The sequence below is a fragment of the Muntiacus reevesi genome, chromosome 11 (assembly GCF_963930625.1).
Source record: "Muntiacus reevesi chromosome 11, mMunRee1.1, whole genome shotgun sequence".
Lineage (NCBI taxonomy): Eukaryota > Metazoa > Chordata > Mammalia > Artiodactyla > Cervidae > Muntiacus > Muntiacus reevesi.
Genome location: NC_089259.1, coordinates 32,555,681 through 32,570,165, shown reverse-complemented (window position 1 = coordinate 32,570,165; position 14,485 = coordinate 32,555,681). Strand labels below are relative to the sequence as shown.

At 48.1% G+C, this 14,485-nt stretch overlaps 1 protein-coding gene across 1 annotated transcript in view; it reads right to left on the bottom strand.

Annotated features, from left to right (window-relative positions):
* The window catches only part of SACS (sacsin molecular chaperone), a 77,610-nt gene extending 76,904 nt beyond the window's left edge, over window positions 1–706 (bottom strand). The window contains exon 1 of the mRNA XM_065902267.1: window positions 603–706. The gene's annotated coding sequence lies outside the window, so the exon portion shown is untranslated. The remainder of the gene's footprint in view (window positions 1–602) is intronic.
* Between the last annotated feature and the right edge of the window lie 13,779 nt (window positions 707–14,485).

Genomic DNA, 14,485 nt, shown 5'->3' with positions numbered 1-14,485 from the left:
CCTTGTTTTAAGAAACAAAAGGAGCAAGAGATTTTTCGTTGTTGTTAAAACTGGGATACTCTTTCTAAGAACTTAAGGATCACTGATTAAAATATAATCTAATAACTAGGATAAACGTGGTCCACTCAAAGCAGGGTGCTCCAGTATTGCTACATAAGATAACTGGGTGACATGTGTGGACTCATTTCAGGGCGTGCAGTTTAAAGGAGGACAACTGCTCTACATTAGGCTGGGAGGCACTTGGGGGATCCCGCTTTACAATTCAACAGGACACTCCCGGGCCCACACTCCATGTTGCAGCAAAGGCTCCTTTGTGAGCAGACCCACAAGCCGGGCTGGAAATGAAAATGACAAAGCCGGGCTGTCTGAGCATCTCGGCGGGGGCGGGTCGCCTCGCCCACCGCCGCAGGCTGCGGCCCAGACTGGGGGGAGTGGAGAAAGGGCCCCTTCCTCGCCGCGGCCAGGGGCGCCCAAGAAGCGCCCCAGCCCTCTCCGAAGGCGGCTCCCGCATCGGCCGCAGGGCCGGGCGCCTCCCCCCCGCCCCGCGGGGCCCGCACTCCCGGGCCCCCTGCGGGCCCCCAGCCGGGGCCTCACGCGCTCACCGGGGCTGCCAGCGCCGCGTCCGCCTTTTGTTGTCCTTGTGTCCCGTCAGCGGGTCCGGCGCGACTGGCCCCGCAGCCGCGCTGGTCCAGGCCCCGAGCCGGTGCCGCAGTCAGCAGCCCGCCCTCCCCACCCGCACGCATGCTTTTTTTTTTTTTTTTTTCTTTTTAAAGAGATAGAACCATCCCCAACCTCGGGTGTCGACAACGCTGCACCAGGCGGCCTGCAGGCTCAGGCTGGCGACACAGACCATAGAGAGCCCGCTGTCCCTTCTCTTCTGACTGCAGAGCTTCATTCCGAGGGAGGCACGGCTGCAGGAGGTCATCTCCGCTGGACCCGGGGAGACCTAGGGCCGAGGTCGCCTTAGACCTGTCATTTGCCGGTGGCCGGTGGCATTTTCCCACAGAAAACAGAGAGTCCCAGTCCATGTCCAGTCTGGAAATCCTGTAATTTACTAGAATCACCTAGAAAAACACCAGCCGCATACTTGCTGCTGAAACACAATAAATACACCTTATGTGCCTTGCAGGTTCTAGTTCACAAGGTGCTTTCTGTATTTTATTTGGATTTGAGTAAGAGGTCCCAAAGGTTAAAAAAAAAAAGCTTTCACTCAAAATACTTTGTAAACTGTGAAATGCTCTCCAGCTGTCAGAAGCTCTATGTTTTCATTGTTACTGTCAGTTGAGTAATAAAAATACTGGAACAATAGATCAGATAGGATCTATCTCCTTGCTTCCTACAAGAGGGGCATGTGAAATCCCAGGAAAGTCTGTGTTTATAGACAGTCCTCCCCTCTGCGCCTTGGGTGGGTGCACTGTGCTCCTCCATCCAGGTTCATCCAGGTTCCATTTGGACAAGCCCACATCCCCAGTGGGATCTGCATTGGAGGATTATCTGGTTGCAGATGGAGCATCCAAGCTCCGGACTGCTTTACACCAAAGGAAAATTGCTAACTCAGCTCAGCAAAGTCTAGAACTCTCCCCAGGGGAGACCAAGCAGGCCCCCAGCGTCAGAATCAGCCCAGAGCAAAGCCTCCTGCCTCTCTGCAAAGCAGCCGTGTGCAGGCTGCCCTCAGGATACCAAACTGCCCGCAAGGAGTCCTTGGCAATCTTCGCCTCACGGAGTCGGATGTGTACATAGTGTCCTAGGAGTTGGTAGGGAGTGCTTCGTCCTAGCATAATCACCAGGTAAGGACAGAGGACAGGCTCCTATGGGGGGAAAGTGTGTCTGGGGAACCCTTTTCCCCTGATTCTCACTGTGGTGCCATGTGGGCCACCAGTCACCTCTGGAGGTAAACCTCACCCCTCAGTTCTTTTTCTTTCTTAATTGGAGGATAATTGCTTTACAATATTGTGTTGGTTTCTGCCATACAACAGTGTGAATCAGCCCTAGGCATACAAACGTCCCCTCCTCTGAAACGTCCCTCCCACCTCCCACCAGATTCCATCCCTCTCGGTTGTCACAGAGCTCCCTGGGTCATCCAGCGAATCTCCACAGGCTCTCATTTTGGACATGTGAGTATGTTTTGTGTGCATGCTTCCCTGCTACTCTCTCCATTCATCCCACGCTCTCCTTCCCCCATTGTGTCCACACATCTCTTCTCTATATCTGCATCTCCACTGCTGCCCTGCAAATGGGTTTGTCAGTACCATCTTTCTAGATTCCACATGCGTGCATTAATATATGATATTCAGTCTGTATAACAGGCTCTAGTTCACTCACCTCATTAGAACTGACTCAAATGCGTTCGTTTTATTGGCTGAGTAATGTTCCCTCAGTACTAACAGCATCATTTCCATGGTCACAAGATGAGCGAAGCCACATGGACCATAGGTAGGTGGTGGGAAAATCTTCAATTACTTGTTCACCTAGCGTGATCATCTGTCCATAACTTTGAACTGTTAGATAAGCTCTAAGTGTTTGTAACTTCCCACTCCCCCACCTGCCAAGGAAAGGGGGTCCCTAAGAAGATGGATTTCTTTTGCTGCAGGCAGGAGGGTGGGGACCCAAGTAGCAGAAGCTCGGAGGTGAGCCCGGTCATACTGAGCTAGCTAGAAAGTCCCCAGGAGCCAGAATCCAAGGAGAGGGAGAGCTGAGTGGTTGAGGGGAGCAGAGAGAGAGAGCTGGAGGGGGCCAGGCGTGAGGAGGGGAGCTGAGTGTTTCTGTGAGGAGGGAGGCTTTGAGGAGAGACTTAGAGAGTGAATTTCCAGGAAGCCGTGCTGTGTGCAGCTCCTGCAGCGTCATTCTGTCCTGCCCCCTGGAAGCAGGAACAAACCTTTGGTGAGACTGTCCCATCTTTCCTTACCCTCTGCAGCGGGTTTGGGATCCCTCAGAACCTGCCACAGTACTGAGTCAGCGCCGGGAACAAGAAGACATTGGGGTGTCAGAGATGTTTCTGCAGGGGATGTGGAGTCTGTCCCCAGGAGCTGGAGACCTCCGGGCAAGGACTGCCCTGTGCTGTGGCCTCCTCTCGGGGACCCCTGCCCCTAAGCGACCCTGCCTTCCTGCCCTCTGACCTCTGTCTCCCCTTCTGTGTCGGTGTGGCCACCACCAGGAACAGGCTTTCTCCACCCCAGGCCTGGTGGTGGTGGTTTAGTTGCTAAGTCGTGTCCAGCTCTTTGTGATCCCACGGACTGTAGCCCAGCAGACTCCTCTGTCCACGGAATTCTCCAGGCAAGAATACTGGAGTGGGTTGCCATTTCCTCCTCGAAGGGATCTTCCCGATGCAGGGATTGAACCCAGGCCTCCCACATTGTAGGCAGACACTTTACCGACTAAGCCACCGGAGAACCCCCAACTGCTTCTTTGTGTGTGTGCGCGCACACGTGTGTGTGTGCTTAGTCGCTCAGTCGTGTCCAGCATCTTTGCTGTCTCTCAAATACATTCTTTATTCATCAACAGTGGCTCTTCAGAGCAGATGTGGACAGGAATCAGGGTCCTGGGCTCCACCTACCATCTGTGTCCACACAAGTGCGATCAGTTACACCAAGTCCCAGATTTTGTGCCGTCACTCATCCGGTGATAGTTTTGCAACCAAATGACAACACCTAGATTTTTTCTTCTTAAATGACAGTTATTGCCTTATGCCAATAACTAGCCAGGCAATGTGGGTTTATTTTAGAAAATATGGCAAATATAACCCATTATCTACCATCTAACATAATTGCTCTTCATCATATGATATATTTCATATATGTTGTTGTTGTTTAGTCACTAAATCGTGTCTGACTCTTTGCGACCCCATGGACTGTAGCCCTCCAGGCTCCTCTGTCCGTGGAATTCTCCAGGCAAGGATACTGGAGTGGGTTGCCATTTTTTCCTCCAGGGAACTCCCTGACCCAGGGATCGAACTCGCATCTCCTGTGTCTCCTGCATTGTCAGAAGGATTCTTTACCACTGAGTCACATGGGAAGCCATATTTCATATATATATATACACACACATACATATAAAATTTGTATCTGGTTTTCCCACTTAAATTATGCTAATAGTTTCCTCTTTTATTCTTTGAGAACATGTTTTTAATGCCTGCATCATAACACTTTTTGCAGTGATAATATAACTTGACCAATTGGTTCCCTGTTGTTGGATTTCAGGTTGCCATACATAGTTTTCAGAAACGTTAAACCATTCCCCCACCTGCTCACACTGCATAAAAGGGCCCAGTGGAATCCTCGTTATGCAGAATCCACCTGAAGAAGTTTCAACACCTCCATGAGCTTGCACAAATAGGCCCTTCCGCTGTCGTGACATTTACAGACGATTACGTTCAGTTTTACACACATTCTGCAGGTTCCTGTACCCTCTGGAAATGGCATACGAAAGTGTCCTCTAGAGCCACCCTTGCCCAGAACCAGAAGGCTTAGCCAGAGGGGAAGCCATGGCCACTTGTCTGGGGTTTTTAAGGAGCTGGCACCACCACCCTCTGCCTTCTTCTCCTGGAAGACTCCCAGACTCGGCTCTCACCATGGTCCACTTTTCTATCTAGCCACATCTTGGGGCCCAGCCCCTCTGCCCACACAGCCTGCACGGCCGAACTCAAAGTTCTGCAAGTGTCAGATGTGTATTGACTCAGAAACAGTTGCTCAGCCTGAGAGCTGTCCACTCCATCTTGGCACCTGCTCGTACTTCTGGAGTCTTAGCTTGCATGTCCTTGTCCCAGACTCTGCTAGGTCATCTGTGTACATGGCCAGGCTCTCTTGTCTCAATAGCTGCTTTCAGCAGCTTAGCAAGCAGGCCTGGCTTCCCAGGGGGTGCTAGTAGTAAAGAATTCGCCTGCAATGCAGGTGACACAAGAGACGAAGTTTCAATCCCTGGATCTGGAAGATCCCTTGGAGGAGGAAATGGCAAACCCACTCCAGTATTCTTGTCTGGAGAATCTCATAGACAGAGGAGCCTGGTGGGCTACAGTCCATGGGGTTGCAAAGAGTAAGACATGATTAAGCGACTGAGCACACAGTTGGCTTCAACCTTGTAACTGAGCCAGCATCTAATCAAGTCACCTATGCTTTTGACCTTCTGTTTCTTCATCTGTGAAATGGGAATATTACCTTCCAGTGTGGGAGTAGGCTGTCCTTGGCATATAGTTAATAATCTCTAGCTCTTCAAATCATAAAGGTTACTAATTTTGTATATTTCCTCCTTTAAGACACTTTCCCCGTTTGGGAAGGATCACTTCAGACGTGGGAGTAAAACACTTGCCCTTAAAAACTGTACATCAGCTCAGGTCAACTTCAGAAAATCCCCAGTTACATGATGCCCTGACAAGTCCTGAGAAGGACACTCAGCCCCTGAGCTGTGTGCATGTGGGGAACTTCGGACACAGCCAACAGATCCACGCCCCCGTGATGGACCCCAGAGAAGCAGTGTCACCCACCTAGGGGGTCCTTTCAGGTCCCCACAGCCTTGGGCCACGGTGGGCATCTGGGTGTGTGGCTGGACATCTGTCCACAGCTGGACAGCAGGGACTGAAGCCGAGCATACTTCTTCCTCAGGCCGACAATTTTTAATGAAGACTTATTATCCCATTTCATCAGATGTATTTATAATCGCTTTTATCAACTTCTCTACTGTGGAATATTTCAGATATATCCAGCTGCAGCTGTAAATCTTTGTTTGCCTTTAGAATGACTCTCTTATGCTATATTCTTTGACATTAATAGTAGATCAGACAGGATGGACATGTTTAAAGCATCTTCTGTCTACATGTTCATGCGTGCTCAGTGGTGTCTGACTCTTTGCGACCCCACGGACGATGACGCAGGATGAGTAAGAACACGCTAGCTGTGTTCCAGCCCCCACTTCCACCTCCCACACGGGGCCTGGCAACACGATTTGTCTTCAGGCGTCAGCGTCCTCGAATGTAAAACAGGGGACAACAGCGCCTGCGTGCATGAAGAGTTGTGCACATCATAAGGCCCAGCTCCCCACAAATGGTAGCCAGATATTATGCTACCAGTGCCACCTATCCGCCTAGAGCAGCTGGTCTCCTCAGAGGCCCTCGATGGGGTCTGGTGACATGTGTCAGCCCAGGACCAGCTGCCTTGGGTCATGGGTGACGATATTCAGCGAATCCTCGGCCACAAGGCTGGGCAAATGGTGGTATAAGCTCACCTCGGATCCAGGCGTGGAATGTGCAGAGGGTGGCCTGCGGACACTTGGCCCCGCTTGGTGACACACGAACAGCTTCAGCATTCGGGGAGCCCAGAGAAACCGGGTGCAAGGCCAGCCCCACCTGCACGGCCCCCGCCCAGGGCCTCCTCCAGACCACACGTCCCTTTAGCACAGGAATTTGGAACTGGGAAATGGAGCGAGGAAGCCAGTGAGCGATGAAGGTGAGACGAACAGGTGTACGTGTAAGAGGAGCAAGGAGGGCAGTGTGCAGGCTGGACTGTGAGACAGCAGAGACTGTGCTTCAGGAGAAGAGGAGGGATGGAGAGACGGAAGCGGGTGTAGGAAGAGGAAGGTTTCCCTCGACAGGGAATCGGGAATCCCAGGAAGGAGCCTTGTGCTCAGCGATGCTCCAGTCTGCAGCAGATCTCTGTCTCCCATCCTCACGAGACCTCTGAAGTCTACTTAAGGCCCTTTTATCTGAGCCTAGTCGATGCTCCTGGCAACCGGAGGAGACCTGACTCGAGCAATTTCAATCTGTATTGACAGTTTTTATTGACTCTTATAAAATATCTCCCTAAGTTAGCTATGCTCTCAATATCTAGTTTTTAATGGCTAAATTATGTTTTGTAGTATGGATACATTGTATCGTTGTTGTTCAGTTGCTCAGTCATGTCACACTTTTTGCGACCCCATGCACTGCAGCACACCAGGCTTCCCTGTCCTTTACTATCTCCCAGAGTCTGCTCAAACTCTTGTCCATTGAGTCGGTGATACTACCCAATCATGTCATCCTCTATCATCCCCTTCTCCTCCTGACCTCAGTCTTTCTCACCATCAGGGTCTTTTCCAATGCGCTGGCTCTTTGCTTGCAACAAAGTCAGTTACTGCTAATGCTATTAAAATAAATCCCAGGGTACTGAGAAATGATCTAGGTGATCCAGGAAGAGCTCCAGTGTTCAAGAATCCTTTCACCCACTAGATGTGGTAACATACACACAGAGTCACACACACCAGAATTGACTGTGGAGATACCTAGCATAGTATGCCTTCAAAACCAATTCCTTGAGTGCTGCTTTCCTAACTGAACCCATTACAAATATTCTTACTAGGACACGGGGCTATTTTCCAGACTCCAACCCCACGCCACCATTGTAACTGATGTCATACATAGTCCTACCCGATCTTAGCCGTGGGACAAGGAAATCCAGGGAAATCCAGGCCACCATGGAGTCCAGCTGAGCATTTGACTAGATTCACAGAAACAACACTTACGCCTAAACCCTAAATCTGTCTTTTATTTCTAATGGATCTCCTAAATTGAAAGAACATAAAATACCCTGTTGTTCTTTACAAAGCAGAAATGGAATCACCGATGCAATGGACATGAGTTTGAGCAAGCTCCGGGAGTTGGTGATGGACAGGGAGGCCTGGAGTGCTGCAATCCATGGGGTCGTAAAGGGTCGGACACAACAGAGCAACTGAACTGAACTGAGCTGAATGGCATCAGCTCAAATACTGGCACTGATGCTTGGTAAGACCTCAGGCCAAGAGTGAGGAATGTGGTCACCACCCCCAGTTTCTAGATAGAATATCACTACTACTCTTGTGGGTTTGGAGAGTGTTTGGGGGAAAAGCCCATCACCCTCCCTCATGCAAACTTCACCCACATGGTAACATGAAAGTCCTCCCATTTCTCCCCTTTCCCACCTAAACAGGACACTTAGCTTTTCCAGCTGGGCTTCTCCCAAGCCACTAAATTCACACCAGTCCTCCCATGAAATTCCACCTACCCAGGTCTAGCAAATACACAAGAGAGAAAAGTCACAGCGTAATTAAAGCAGCAGCACCATCTCCGAACACGAGGGAGCCCTTCTTTATGTGCTTTGCTGTATTTTTTTCCAGTGATGTAGTTACATCTCTTATGAGATAAGAGACAACGACAACATTCTAGCTCTTATTTAGGGTTATTTAGGAATGATCATAGTCCCCTTAGGCCGAAGGTTAGTTCTGAAAAAACGTGAGATGAAGTATGTAAAACATGAAGCGTGTTTCACGAATAAAACACTGTCTTTTGCTGGAACATCAAGTAAATAAAAAGGTTTGGTGAACAGAATACACCGGGCTGTGACAGACACCGGTTCGAGTCTGATATTCTTGACCCCACGCGAGTCCATCCCCGCTCTGCCATTGCTCTTCTTGTCTAAAACATGGTGTTAGAGATGAGGGACTGCGTCCTTCATCTGGGTCAGCTGTACTTTATATCAGCAATGCCTCCCTTATTAAGTTAATGAGAAGATGAAGAGAAGTTTGTGATGCACCTGCAATAAAAGTTGTCTTAATGAAGGAAAAAAAGAAAAAGACAACTTTTCCTGCCGCCTTACTGAGGGTTTAATTGCTCTCCCTGCTACTCTCCTTGCCGAATTACTGCCTGGATGTGTCTCATCTGCCCTTTACTTTTTGCTCAGCATGGTGTTTCTTAAGAGGGCTTTCCCAGTGGCTCAAATGGTAAAGAATTTGCCTGCAGTGTGGGAGACTTGGGTTCGATCCCTGGGTCAGGAAGATTCCCTAGAGAAAGGCATGGCAACCCACTCCAGTATCTTTGCCTAGGAAATCCTATGGGCAGAGGATCCTGGTGGGCTACAGTCCATGGGGGTCACAAGAGAGTTGGACAGGACTGAGCAACTAGGCACACAAGCATGTTTAATAAATAAGCATTTTTAAACATTGTCAACATTTAACAGTTGGAAGATTTCACATACCATCCAGGTTTCTGGCTTCTCCTGACTGGAGGGCGATCTGAGGACATGTGACCCATGTTCTCAAAGGACTGATGATGCAGGATAGCCCCGACCAGGAGGGGCGCCCCTCTGTTTGGGGTCAAGTTGGCATCAGTTCACGAGAGGACCCCAGAAGTGCATCTGTACACATCACCATCGGCTGTGCATGGGGACCTCGTTGGTGGAGGGCCAGGGACTCTGCGTTTCCCATTCCTTACCGCAAAGGAATTCCTTACCCCATTCCCACCTCACCGCAAACCTCACGATAAAACCAGCTTACATCTGAGGGAGTGGGCACTCACAGAGGGCAGGGCCACTGCCAACGACACCTGCCCAGTGCCCAGTGGAGAGCGGAGGGAGCGTTCACGCCCTCCCTGCCAGGACACATGTCCTGGGGTCAGTGGGGACGATACTGACCCTGTGAGTCAGGCCCCAAGAAGGGCCCTCCCCCGTTTGCTCACCCCAACAGAAGGAGGCTGAGTTCCACCCAAAAGCAAATGTGTGTGTGAAGTGATTTGCCGTTCCCTTCTCCAGTGGACCACATTTTGTCAGAACTCTCCACCATGACCCGTCTGTCTTGGGTGGCCCTACAAGGCATGGCTCATACTTTCATTGAGTTAGACAAGGCCGTGGTCCATGTGATCAGATTGGTTAGTTTTCTGTGATTGTGGTTTCCAGTCTGTCTGCCCTCTGGTGGAGAAGGATAAGAGGCTTATGGAAGCTTCCTGATGGGAGAGACTGACTGAGAGGGGAAATTGGGTCTTGTTCTGATGGTAGGGGCTATGCTCGGTAAATCTTTAATCCAATTTTCCGCTGATGGGGGGGGGGGGGCATTGTTCCCTTCCTGTTGTTTGACCTGAGGTCAACTATGGTGAAGGTAATGAAGGTAATGGTGACCTCCTTCAAAAGGTCCCATGTACGCACTGCTAACTCAAGAGATGGGAATACCAGACCACCTGACCTGCCTCCTCAGAAATCTGTATGCAGGTCAAGAAGCAACAGTTAGAACTGGACATGGAACAACGGACTGGTTCCAAATTGGGAAAGGAGTAGGTCAAGGCTGTATATTGTCACCCTGCTTATTTAACTTATATACAGAGTACATCATGTTGAAATGCTGGACTGGATGAAACACAAGCTGGAATCAAGATTGCTGGGAGAAATGTCAATAACCTCAGATATGAAGATACCACCCTTGTGGCAGAAAACGAAGAACTAAAGAGCCTTGTGTCGAAAGTGAAAGAGGATACTGAAAAAGCTGGCTTAAAACTCAACATTCAGAAAACTAAGATCATGGCACCTGGTCCCGTCACTTCATGGGAAATAGATGGAGAAACAGTGGAAACAGTGAGAGACTTTATTTTTCTGGGCTTCAAAATCACTGCAGATGGTGACTGCAGCCATGAAATTAAAAGATGCTTGCTCCTTGGAAGAAAAGTTATGACCAACCTAGACAGCATATTAAAAAGCAGAAACATTACTTTGCCAACAAAGGTCTGTCTACTCAAAGCTATGGTTTTACCAGTGGTCATGTATGGATGTGAGAGTTGGACTATAAAGAAAGTTGAGTGCCAAAGAATGGATGCTTTTGAGTGGTGGTGTTGGAGAAGACTCTTGAGAGTCCGTTGGACAGCAAAGAGATCCAACCAGTCCATCCTAAAGGAAATTAGTCCTGAATATTCATTGGAAGGACTGATGCTGAAGATGAAACTCCAATACTTCGGCCACCTGATGTGAAGAACTGACTCACTGGAAAAGACCCTGATGCTGGGAATGACTGAATGTGGGAGGAGAAGGGGACGACAGAGGATGAGATGGTTAGATGGCATCACCGACTCAATGGACATGAGTTTGAGTAAACTCCAGGAGTTGGTGACAGACAGGGAAGCCTGGCGTGCTGCAGTCCATGGGGTCACAAAGAGTTCGTCATGACTGAACGACTGAACTGAACTGAATTAACCTTGACAGAGCAAGAGGTCTGGGTATCTGTTTCTATTTCCAGTTTCTGATGTTTGCGCCTAATGCTGGGGCAGGTTTAGAAATGAAATGCGGCCTCAGGATTGTGTTCCCCTCCAATGAGTCAGGGTCAGTGGTGGTATAGACTTGGAGGCATCCCCAAGGTGCCTCGGGAATGCTGAGGTGTTTTCCACTGGCTCCGGACTGATTTCCTTTACCTTATTCCAGTTAACAGCTTTCTTTCCTGCTGCCTGTGTTCCCTTTAGGGCCATATTTTCATAATGGGCCAGCATCTGTCCCCTCCCCCACGCCGCCATTGTCTCCGTGGTCCCAGCTGTGTCCCTTATCTGGGACTGCTTGACTCCCGTCTGAAAATAGCATGACCTGCATTGTGTCTGTTCTCTGTGGCTGCTTCCTCTTGGGCTTTTGAAAAAACCGTGGCCTTTTCCTCTCTATTAGGAGCACAGCGAGGAGGCTCTGGATGCTGGCCCAGGATGTGGGATGGCCACTATTTGTTGCTGACCCTTTTGAGTCAGCCCCCACAAGCGTCATTGTCGGCCCACAAGTCAGCCTCCTGCCAGTGTCATTGGAGCCCATAGAACAAGACCAAGTTTGGTTTGGAAGCAAAGGAAAGCTTTATCCGTTGACCAAAGAGAGAGGGGTTGTGTTATTTCTGCTGTGCAGCAAAGTGACTCAGGTACGCACATGTGTACATTCCATTTCACATTCTTTTCCATTACAGTTTGTCACTGGATAGGTGAGTGTGTATAGAAATCCTTCTCCACCAGAGGGCAGACAGACTGGAAACCACCATCACAGAAAACTAACCAATCTGATCACATGGACCACAGCCTTATCTCCCTCAATGAAACTGTGAGCCATGCCGTGCAGGACCACCCAAGACAGATGGGTCATGGGTGGTCCACTGGAGAAGGGAACGGCAAACCACTTCAGTTTTCTTGCCTTGAGAACCCCATGAACAGTGTGAAAAGGCAAAAAGCTATGACACTGAAAGATGAAGTCCCTAGGTCAGTAGGAGCCCAATATACTACTGGAGATCAGTGAAGAAGTAACTTCAGAAAGAATGAAGAGATGGAGCCAAAGCAAAGCCAACACCCAGTTGTGGATGGGACTGGTAATGGAAGTAAAGTCCGATGCTGTAAAGAGCAATATTGCATAGGAACCTGGAATGTTAGATCCATGAATCAAGGCAAATTGGAAGTGATCAAACAGGAGATGGAAAGAGTGAACATCGACATTTCAAGATTCAGCAAACTAAAATGGACAGGAATGGGTGAATTTAACTCAGATGACCATTCCATCTACTACTGTGGGCAAGAATCCCTTAGAAGAAACGGAGTAGCCATCATAGTCAACAAAAGAGTCCAAAATGCAGTACTTGGATGCACTCTCAAAAGTGACAGAATGATCTCTGTTCGTTTCCAAGGCAAACCATTCAATATCACAGTAATCCAAGTCTATGCCCCAACCAGTAATGCTGAAGAAGTTGAAGTTGAGTGGTTCTATGAAGACCTACAAGACCTTCTAGAATGAACACCCCAAAAAGATGTCTTTTTCATTATAGGGGACTGGAATGCAAAAGTAGGAAGTCAAGAAATACCTGGAGTAACATGCAAATTTGGCCTTGGAGTACAGAATGAAACAGGACAAAGGCTAATGGAGTTTTGTAAAGAGAATGCTCCGGTCATGGCAAACACCCTCTACCAACAGCACAAGAGAAGACTCTACACATGGACATCACCAGGTGGTCAATACTGAAATCAGATTGATTATATTCTTTGCAGCCAAAGATGGAGAAGCTCTATACAGTCAGCAAAATCAAGACTGGGAGCTGACTGTGGCTCAGATCATGAACTCCTTATTGCCAAATTCAAACTTAAATTGAAGAAAGTAGGGGAAACCGCTAGACCATTCAGGTATAAACTAAATCAAATCTCTTACAATTATACAGTGGAAGTGACAAATATATTCAAAGGATCAGATCTGATAGAGTGCCTGAAGAACTATGGCTGGAGGTTCATGACATTGTACAGGAGGCAGTGATCAAGACCATCCCCAAGAAAAAGAAATGCAAAAAGGCAAATGGTTGTCTGAGGAGGCCTTACAAATAGCTGTGAAAAGAAGAGAAGTGAAAAGCAAAGGCAAAAAGGAAAGATTTTCCCATGTGAATGCAGAGTTCCAAAGAACAGCAAGGAGATGAGAGAGACTTCCTCAGCGATCAATGCAAAGAAATAGAGGAAAACAATAGGATGGGAAAGTCTAGAGATCTCTTCAAGAAAATTAGAGATACCAAGGGAACATTTCATGCAAAGATGGGCACAATAAAGGACAGAAATTGCATGGACCTAACAGAAGCAGAAGATATTAAGAAGAGGTGGTAAGAATACACACAAGAACTATACAAAGCAGATCTTCATGACTCAGATAATCGCAATGGTGTTATCTCTCACCTAGAGCCAGAATCCTAGAATGTGAAGTCAAGTGGGCCTTAGGAAGCATCACTATGAACAAAGCTAGCGGAGGTGATGGAATTCCAGTTGAGCTTATTTCAAGTCTTAAAAGATGATGCTGTGAAAGTGCTGCACTCAACATGCCAGCAAATTTGGAAAGCTCAGCAGTGGCCACAGCACTGGAAAAGGTCAGTTTTCATTCCTATTCCAAAGAAAGGCAATACCAAAAAATGCTCAAACTGCTACACAATTGCACTCATCTCACAAGCTAGCAAAGGAATGTTCAAAATCCTCCAAGCCAGGCTTCAACAGTATGTGAACCATGGACTTCCAGATGTTCAAGCTGGATTTAGAAAAGGCAGAGGAACCAGAGATCAAATTGCCAACATCTGTTGGATCATCGAAAAAGTGAGAGAGTTCCAGAAAAACGTATACTTCTGCTTTATTGACTATGTCAAAGCCTTTGTCTGTGTGGATCACTGCAAACTATTGAAAATTCTGAAAGGGATGGGAATACCAGAGCACCTGACCTGCCTTCTGAGAAATCTGTATGCAGGTCAGGAAGCAACAGTTACAACTGGACATGGAACAACAGACTGGTTCCAAATTGGGAAAGGAGTAGGTCAAGGCTGTATATTGTCACCCTGCTTATTTAACTTATATGCAGAGTACATCATGTGAAATGCCAGGCTGAATGAAGCACAAGCTGGAATCAAGATTGCCAGGAGAAATATCAATAACCTCAGATACACAGATGGCACCACACTTATGGTAGAAAGCGAAGAACTAAAGAACCTTGTGTCGAAAGTGGAAGAGGAGAGTGAAAAAGCTGGCTTAAAACTCAACATTCAGAAAACTAAGATCATGATATTGGGTCCGATCACTTCATGGCATTTAGATGGGGGAAACAATGGAAACAGTGAGAGACTTTATTTTTCTGGGCTTCAAAATCACTGCAGATGGTGACTGCAGCCATGAAATTAAAAGACGCTTGCTCCTTGGAAGAAAAGCTATGACCAACCTAGACAACGTACTAAAAAGCAGAGACATTACTTTGCCAACAAAGAT